The sequence below is a fragment of the Mercenaria mercenaria genome, chromosome 4, assembly GCF_021730395.1.
Source record: "Mercenaria mercenaria strain notata chromosome 4, MADL_Memer_1, whole genome shotgun sequence".
Classification (NCBI taxonomy): Eukaryota; Metazoa; Mollusca; class Bivalvia; order Venerida; family Veneridae; genus Mercenaria; species Mercenaria mercenaria.
Window position 1 is genome coordinate 25,326,601 of NC_069364.1, and position 8,398 is coordinate 25,334,998.

The window sequence follows — 8,398 nt, forward strand, 5'->3', positions numbered from 1 at the left end:
TCGAGATGACAATACATTGAAAATGACATAATTTCTGCCACTTTTCGTCCGAAATCTGGAGTATCCGGTTTAAGGGAAATAGCTGTCTTATAAAAATAGGAGAAAATTCGACAGAATTATCCGATTTTCGGCGAATTCCGGTTTCAGGAAGATCCGGTTTGGGGATTTTCACGGTATTCCATGAAAACAATCATTGTCTTTAACCAGAATGCAATGTTTAACTTTCTCTTATTGGCTGTGACGTGGTGTTCTAGTGTTTTAAAAGCAAAAAAAAAGGCCAACAAATAGCCACATCTTATGGGATAATTTATATGTACAGATATATCTCAGTCTCTCTGTGTATGTCAGTAAACCAGTTTTGTGTAAACTAAACAAAAGGATACGTCTTCTATTAAACGTAAGTTGAGTTTTTGTAGTACTGAAGTCGAAATAATTTAATGTAAAAATAACTCTATGTTCACTTTAAATAAGTGCGTACAATAGTGTCACCTAATAATAAAATTGTTAGTTATCAAAGTGTGTTTTGATAAATTCAAACGCTCCTTTTTAATTTCATTTTAAAATGCTTATTATAATTAGACAAAGATTTTAGCATCTCTCTTCTATACTGACTTGAGATATCAATAAAGATACTATGAAATAGCTCATATATTATCATGATGTATCTAATAAAGAGAGATTTTGTTGTGCTCTTTTCTGATAAAAAGACACAGTTTAATGACAGAAAAAATCATCGGCGTAGAGTTTTAAACAAAGCAGCACGAAAGCAATACATAGATTAAATATAAATTTTATTGTCTACACATAAAGTTACAAATTAACTAGCTCACTTTATTACTGCGAATAGTAGTTTTGGCTATGTGAGCTTTTTCTTCAAAATTAGCGGTCTCCATAGTAATTTTGTTAGGAATATTGTATGCAAATTAGATGAAAATTTAAAAATAAGTAAATGTCGAATTAAACTGAATGTAAACCATTCCAGTGACGAAGATCTTCATAACGTGACACATATTTTCAACTTTTATTTTCGAAAAAGTCCTGTATGCACCGTCATTTTAATCCACCGTGTCTCTATTGAAAACGACAGAAACGGAGGTCATCTTACAATTTTTCGTACTATGTATAAAAATAACACACACAATAGAATAAATAAAAATATTTATATTTTTTAAAATCACAATGATCAGTCTTATTGAAATAAAAAAGAACATGTGTTATCACAAAATAATACACTACAATAAATGCGAGATTTTGTGAAAGAAGTTTAAGATTGGTGAAGTTGCGTCGATGTAACTCATTGCAGAGTTGGAGCGGTCTTCTGCGCATGCCCGAAAGTGATTATCAATTGTAGCGCACGGCAAAAATATGCATATTTTTGCATGTCCGCAAGCATTTAGTGTATAATATGCTGAAAATACTGACTAAAGGTTAGGGTTAGTATCACCATGGTTACAAAATATATACATTTAAGACATTTTTCGTTCAAATTTAGTTAATCCGGTATATACCGGAGTCTGTAATTTATACCGGCGCTCCAAGTCTGCATTGAGTCACAGTCATTGCCAAACAGGATTTTATCGTTAACGAAGTTTACTTCGCTGAAAACACGGCTAGATCATCTTTTTATGAATAAAATGCTATTTTTGTGCGTTTATACAAACAATGTTGTTTATACAGACAATAGTATTCAGTTCTTATCATTACCTTTGTATGGTAACTTGCTACAAAAAGATGTGGTTTGCTTTCCACGAGTATCAGAAAATCAAATAAGATGTCAGGATATCGATCTTTTCAACATCTGAATAGAACAGCCAAAAAAAACCCGCCCACGTTCGGTTGCAATTTCCCGTAAGATGAAAAAACTGTTTTTTTTTGTCTGTTTTTGGTTTAACGCTGTTTATCGACAGTAGATCAGTTACGTTACGTCGGGCAGCTAACGTAAACAGTGTTCAGTACAAACCTGTTCTCCGCGAGTAACTGCTAACTTCCCCACATGAATCAGAGGCGAAGGGCGAATGAGACACAATGTCTGTTGTCAATCGTCACGGACAAATACGCCTCGCCCAGGAATCGAACTCACGACCCCGCGATCCGTAGATCTGCGCTCTCCCTACTGAGCAAAGCGAGCGGGCACCTGGTTTTTATTTAAAATATCGTTAAACACAGTGAAAAAAAACATACTGTCGTGTCGATTCAATTTTGATCTTCACCTTCAGAAAAATAGCTTTAGCTATAACTTAAATATTGAAAGAAGTGTTAATCATATTTCATTGCTTCTTTCACATACTAGTAAAAATGTAAATTTACAAAACACTAACTTGAAAAAGTAAGTATATTATACGGTAAGTTCTGTTCAAATATTGAAAAAAATTGGTTAGGGTTAGGGTTTAGAGTCAGGGTTTTTTCGTTCGTCTGTGAATGCCGTCAGCATGCGTGTGGTGTCTCGGGGAAAGGGCTCTGTTTGATATTATTTAAGCGGTGTTGTTCATACGAAATTAAACGCTAAAGCTTAGGAAGTGAACGTTAAATTTCAAAAGTATATGGAATTAAAAACACAAATAAAATTTGATTAGCTTTAAACAAGTTGAAGAACTAGCTCATAAACATCTTGATAATAAAAACAAATGATTGTTTTTCAGCTCGAGACGAGTGGAAATGTCTGCCATCTCACTTACGGTGTTAGTACTTGTGTCGATCCTGGTAGTGGAGAAGGCAGCCTCTTGTTATCCCCCTTACGGACGGACAAATGGATGCAGCATCCCTTTAGGTTTAAATTACTTCTACAAACGGACTTTCAGACCAGACTGCAACAAACACGATGTATGCTATGCCTGTGTACGTATGAAGTAAAATATACTTACCTTTTCAAGTTAGTGTTTTGTAAATTTACATTTTTACTAGTATGTGAAAGAAGCAATGAAATATGATTAACACTGAAAGTGAAGAAGTATTTATTATACCAATATTTATAACCTTACGTATTTTAACAAATTACCAGTGATCTTTACATTTTACTTAAGCTTTTAATAACACATACTATTTTAAACAGGCCACATGTGCGTTACTAAAACGAAGTGTCTAATTAATTTGAACATTTCAAAAGCGAAACACGGATAAATGAGTCAGACATCCGTAACACTATTGTACGCTATTTTTTTCAGAACTTTAAGATTTGTTCAGTGCGAGTGTTTCAAAGGTTTGATGTATACATAAAATCTGATATATTTTATTAAATACATCATATGATCTGATAAAGCAGGTCCCTTTCATCCCACTGGACGTATTGTGTTGGATTTTGGCACTAGAAAATGCTTTATTTTAACCAAAGGCATTCTGCTGCAATTTTAGATAATGCTAAATCGCGACAATACCAAATCAAAAAATGTGATTATGGAGACTTCGATGCTATACGTCATTTTGCGTTTAATCTAGCATATTGACCAAATTAATTTCTATTTCTTTTAAGGGTGCAAGATTTAGACGAAACAGAAGCTTCTGCGACCGTGTATTTTACAACGACATGTTAACACGCTGCAACATAGACCCAAACGTGAGGTTCACTCGTTTTTGTCGTGATATTGCTTTAAAGTATTATCTTGGCGTTCGAGTAGGCGGCAGTTTACACTACGCAAACCCGTCTAATTACTGGTGCGGAGAGAGTTGGGTCCAAAGCTGCATATGAGAACATTTTTTATATTTAACTTAATTCTGAAGATAATAAATGTCCTTAATTTTCACCACAAATTCTCAGACACTAATCAGAAACCAATACGCCATGTAATTCAAACAAAAAAATGTTTATTTTTGTGATTTTCGCAGCACTTGATAAAGATAACTGATAAATATGGCTTATGTACTTGCCTTCTAACTTTGCTATTAATGCCTGCAGTTCCTTATTTTCCCTGCAATAATTGTATCTAATAATAAAATTTTACATTAGAAATTTACTGTTATCGTTTATTATTATACTCTGGAAAAAGTGTTATTGATAGTAATCACGGTGGGGAAACCAAGAATGCAACGTCATCAAAAAGCAGCGCAAATGAGCTGGCCACACACACATTTACGTCGATTCAGGTAAGAAAAGTCTTGTAACTATTTTATTACTGCAGTTTTCGACTCGAGATAAAGAGCACCGTACCCGGCCTGGAGTATACTATTCTGCGGTAGTGTTCCATATTGTACGTATAGCTTGGTTTTTGCTCGAAAACGCGAACAGTTGGCAAAGAGGGTATGAGCTGTACCACACTTTTGTCTAAGAAAGTGAGTTTTGACCGTATTTTCGTGAAATGAGGACAGACTTGACGCTCATTTAATATCAGTGACGAGCATAAAAGTCAACCATTGTTTTATTTTGCTATTTACAAGGATTTCTGACGATATTTTATTCAAAACAAACAACATTATTTAAATGAGAACATCCACACTCTAAAATCTATGTCTTAGGCAGTCAAGCTACGTTGTTCAACAACAAATGTCGTCTATACATACAATCAGCAGTTCTAACCATTTACCGCGAGGCTATAGACCAGTTAAAATAGATCTGCCAAATCATATAGCAATGGCTGAGCACATGTTAGGCTACCATTAATCTCTGTGTATAGTGTGGCATAAGGACACGGTGTTAAGATTGATTGCATTTTAGGAAAAACATTATTTAAGATAACAAGACAAATTGCATAAAAGTCCTGCAAACAAGTTTAAAAGCAAATAGAGGATTGGAATAGTTATTTGTATTGTTATTTTGTTTATAACTATATCCACCCCAAAGTGCATAAAACACGGATAGTTAGTACTTTAACTAAATATTATAACTGTAAGATATTTTAAATCTTATTTCAGCAAATGGAAGTTTCTTTCAAATATCAAATACAATCCAACATTATACATAAAAAGGGCATTATCACTTAAAGTGATTATGCACATTTGATAAACCGGCAGAAAGGCATACAATGTATTATCATTACGTAGACTAAAGCCTGGGTTCTGCATACGGAACCGAAATTCATTTATTGAATGGCAATCCCATGACAACAATATTATATTTCTAAAGATAAAACGTGATAATAAAATTGTTCGAACATTAAATAGTTCTAATAGTGTCTTTAAATCAGCTTGAAATGCGCTGATCTCTTAAAATAAAGGCAACGTCTATAGCCTAGTGGTAGAGCGTCCGCTTCGAGCGCGCGAGGTCGTGGGTTCGATCCCCGGGCGCGTCATACCAAAGACGTGAAAAATGGTACCAGTAGCTCCCTTGCTTGGCGCTCCCGCATTAAAAGGGAAACTGGCCTCTTCTCTCATACCCTCGTGGCGATTGATCCTATCAGGAATGAGGGGTCGAGAGTGAATAATATAAGTTGTAGAACTTCTTCACAATCGACCTAAAAAAGAATTCTGTATAAACTAAAATAAAGGCACACGTAAGACCGTAGCTTATATTTTCGACTGAGAAGATTCATTAAAAGCTTCATTGGGGACAATTTACTTTTGAAAAGATGATTTCATATAGGCACATATTACAAAAGTTACTTAAGGTCAAAACATTTTGTTAAGCAGAAAAATCACATGACACTATCAATTTACATTTGCCAAAAGTTGCAAGTTTATTCTATAACTTGGAAAAAAAATCGGAGTTTAATCAAATTTTAAATCAGTGAAGAAAAAAAAATCGATCCGAACTTGTAGAACTACCTTAGGCATCATACGGGAAAGATTTTCATGTGACGCCTTCAACTTTCGTCAGTATTTATACACCTTTCCACACTTCTCACATCCTTGGTTTTCTCTCTCCGCTGTGACTGTCTTAAGTGATCCCGCAGAGCAGGTTTTCCGGTTAGCCCCTAATATCGCACTTCAATCAAATGCTGATTTATTAAAATAAATTTCCCATAATTTGAAATGTATTGCAATGTCATTGGACAAAAATAATTTCAAACAATAAATACTGTTACAACTGTATTAATAAATTTACTAGTTGCGGACACCTATTCACATTAGCAGATCTTAAAAAATTTCAAACTGTTTTATAGAGCTTGAGCCGTATTTTTTCGTTAATAGTAGTTCAGCCAGGAAAATTGTAAGGGTGTTTAAGTATAGGTTTGTGGTTTGGCAAAGAAATTTACATATACTTTGTTATCTCGCATATGTAATTGGTGCCAAAATTATTTAAATGGAATGAGAAGTTTTATTTTTCTAATTATTGGCTAACCTGTTTAGTGTTTAAAATTATTTTTGTTAACAAATTTAAGCTCCGCGTACAGTATGTGACTTACCGGGTTAATAAACGACTGGAAGTAAATGTTGATTTACCAAAATTAATTTCCCAACGACATTTGTTGTTGAACAACGTAGCTTGACTGCCTAAGACATAGATTTTAGGACGCATAACTGCAATAATGGTAATTAAAAGTGTGGATGTTCTCCAACAAAGTCGTCAGTGTGGATGTTCTCATTTTAATAATGTTGTTTGTTTTGAATAAAATATCGTCAGATATCCTTGAAAATCGCAAAATAAAACAATGATTGACTTTTATGCTCGTCACTGATATTAAATGAGCGTCAAATCTGTCCTCATTTCACGAAAATACGGTCAAAACTCACTTTCTTAGACAAAAGTGTGGTACAGCTCATACCCTCTTTGCCAACTGTTCGCGTTTTCGAGCAAAAACCAAGCTATACGTACAATATGGAACACTACCGCAGAATAGTATACTCCAGGCCGGGTACGGTGCTCTTTATCTCGAGTCGAAAGCTGCAGTAATAAAAAAGTTACAAGACTTTTCTGACCTGAATCGACGTAAATTTGTGTGTGGTCAGCTCATTTGCGCTGGGTTTTGATGACGTTGCATTCTTGGTTTCCCCACCGTGGTAATATACGCACATGTCTGAAAAGTTGAAATGAGCTTTATTAGATTTAGGGTGTACCGCAGCGAAATGGTTGTATCACATGCATTTCTCAAATTATTTAGTTGAAGGAAGAGCAAAGGTCCAAGTTTTTACACTTTAAAATGGTGCGTGATTGGTGTATATTAGGACCTAAATTTTTTTCCTAATGAAGTGTAGGTCGTGGGGACTACTACTGTACATCATAGAAAGTACACCAGTGTCAAGGGAGTAGCTGGGCCAAAATGGAAGTGTAAGCAATTGCTCTAGGGGGTATGGGGGCATGCTCCCCTGGACAAAAATTATATTCTAGATGCAAAATGGTGCTTTCTGGCACATTTCATAACCTTTCTGGGGCTTAAGTCATCAATGCTGCAGACTAAAACACTGGAATCGAAATGCACTGCCAGTGAATAATAGTGTTAATTATCAATGCTATTGTGTGGGCTTAGCGAGGAGAAAAAAAGTGCATTCAATCAGAAAAAAACCCACCAAATTACATATGTTTGGGCAATTTTATTCATTTTCTGTTACTTTGATGATAGATTTTTTTCAGTTGCATTTATTTCCATATTCACCCCCACTCAGTATAAAATGATTATCCCCTTAAGTTAAGTTCTTATTTGAAGCATTCTTGCTCTAAATGATTAATACTGTTGTGATTTAGAATTTATTCAATTATCTTTTTCAAAGGATGACAAAATTGCAAAGTATATTTTATGAGTAAGGAACATTTTAAAATGGTCACAGAAAGGTCACACTCTTTTCAAAATTAACTGCGCCAATGTTATATTTGGTACACATATTATATTTCCCCTTTTTTCTATAAAACTGCATGTGCATTTAGTGAATACTTTAATATTCAATTTCTTTTAAAGGTCCCGTAACACTTTGAATTTACTTACAGCATATTACTTTTTGTTAAATCTACCTGACAATAATTCATAATACCAAAAGGTTGCGATCTTTTAAGTCAGAATGACTAAGAGCCCTGCAATAAGATTGACTGACCTTTATTCAGAATAACTTTGTCCTAAAGTTAAAATGTCTGCGATCAAAAGTCAGAATGACTGTGACCTTAATCCAGAAGGTATTTGAATCAAGTTCAGAATACCTATGCCCTTAAGTCAAGATGACTGCGATCACAATCCAGAATGACTGTGACCTTTATTCAGAATGTCTTTTAGTCAAGTAACTAAGATGAATGACAGTCAAATTATTTCGGAATTAATCCAGAATGGCTATGACAGTAATTCAGAAAGACCTAGACTGACCAGGCATTTAAAGAGTAATAGTCACATTGCTAGCGTTATGCAGAAGCTAGTGTATCAAAATTGACACAAATGTTTAACTGTAATCCGGCAGATGATGTGACAAAGGCAGGGGCATACGTGGGCATACGCCGATACGCCTGTGCTTACTACTCAAATTCGGCACTGCGAACATGAAAATGCTTGAAATGCTAAATATGCAACAAAATATAAAGCCTAAGGTGGTAGGGGCACCTGAGCACACG

General features: G+C 34.7%; 1 long non-coding RNA gene across 1 annotated transcript; it reads left to right on the forward strand.

Annotated features, from left to right (window-relative positions):
• The first annotated feature begins 322 nt into the window (after nt 1-322).
• On the forward strand, nt 323-3,896 carry LOC128556734 (uncharacterized). The gene is made up of 3 exons (XR_008370805.1): nt 323-397; nt 2,640-2,835; nt 3,467-3,896. It is a non-coding gene; the product is annotated as an uncharacterized LOC128556734 (long non-coding RNA).
• Nucleotides 3,897-8,398: the final 4,502 nt, after the last annotated feature.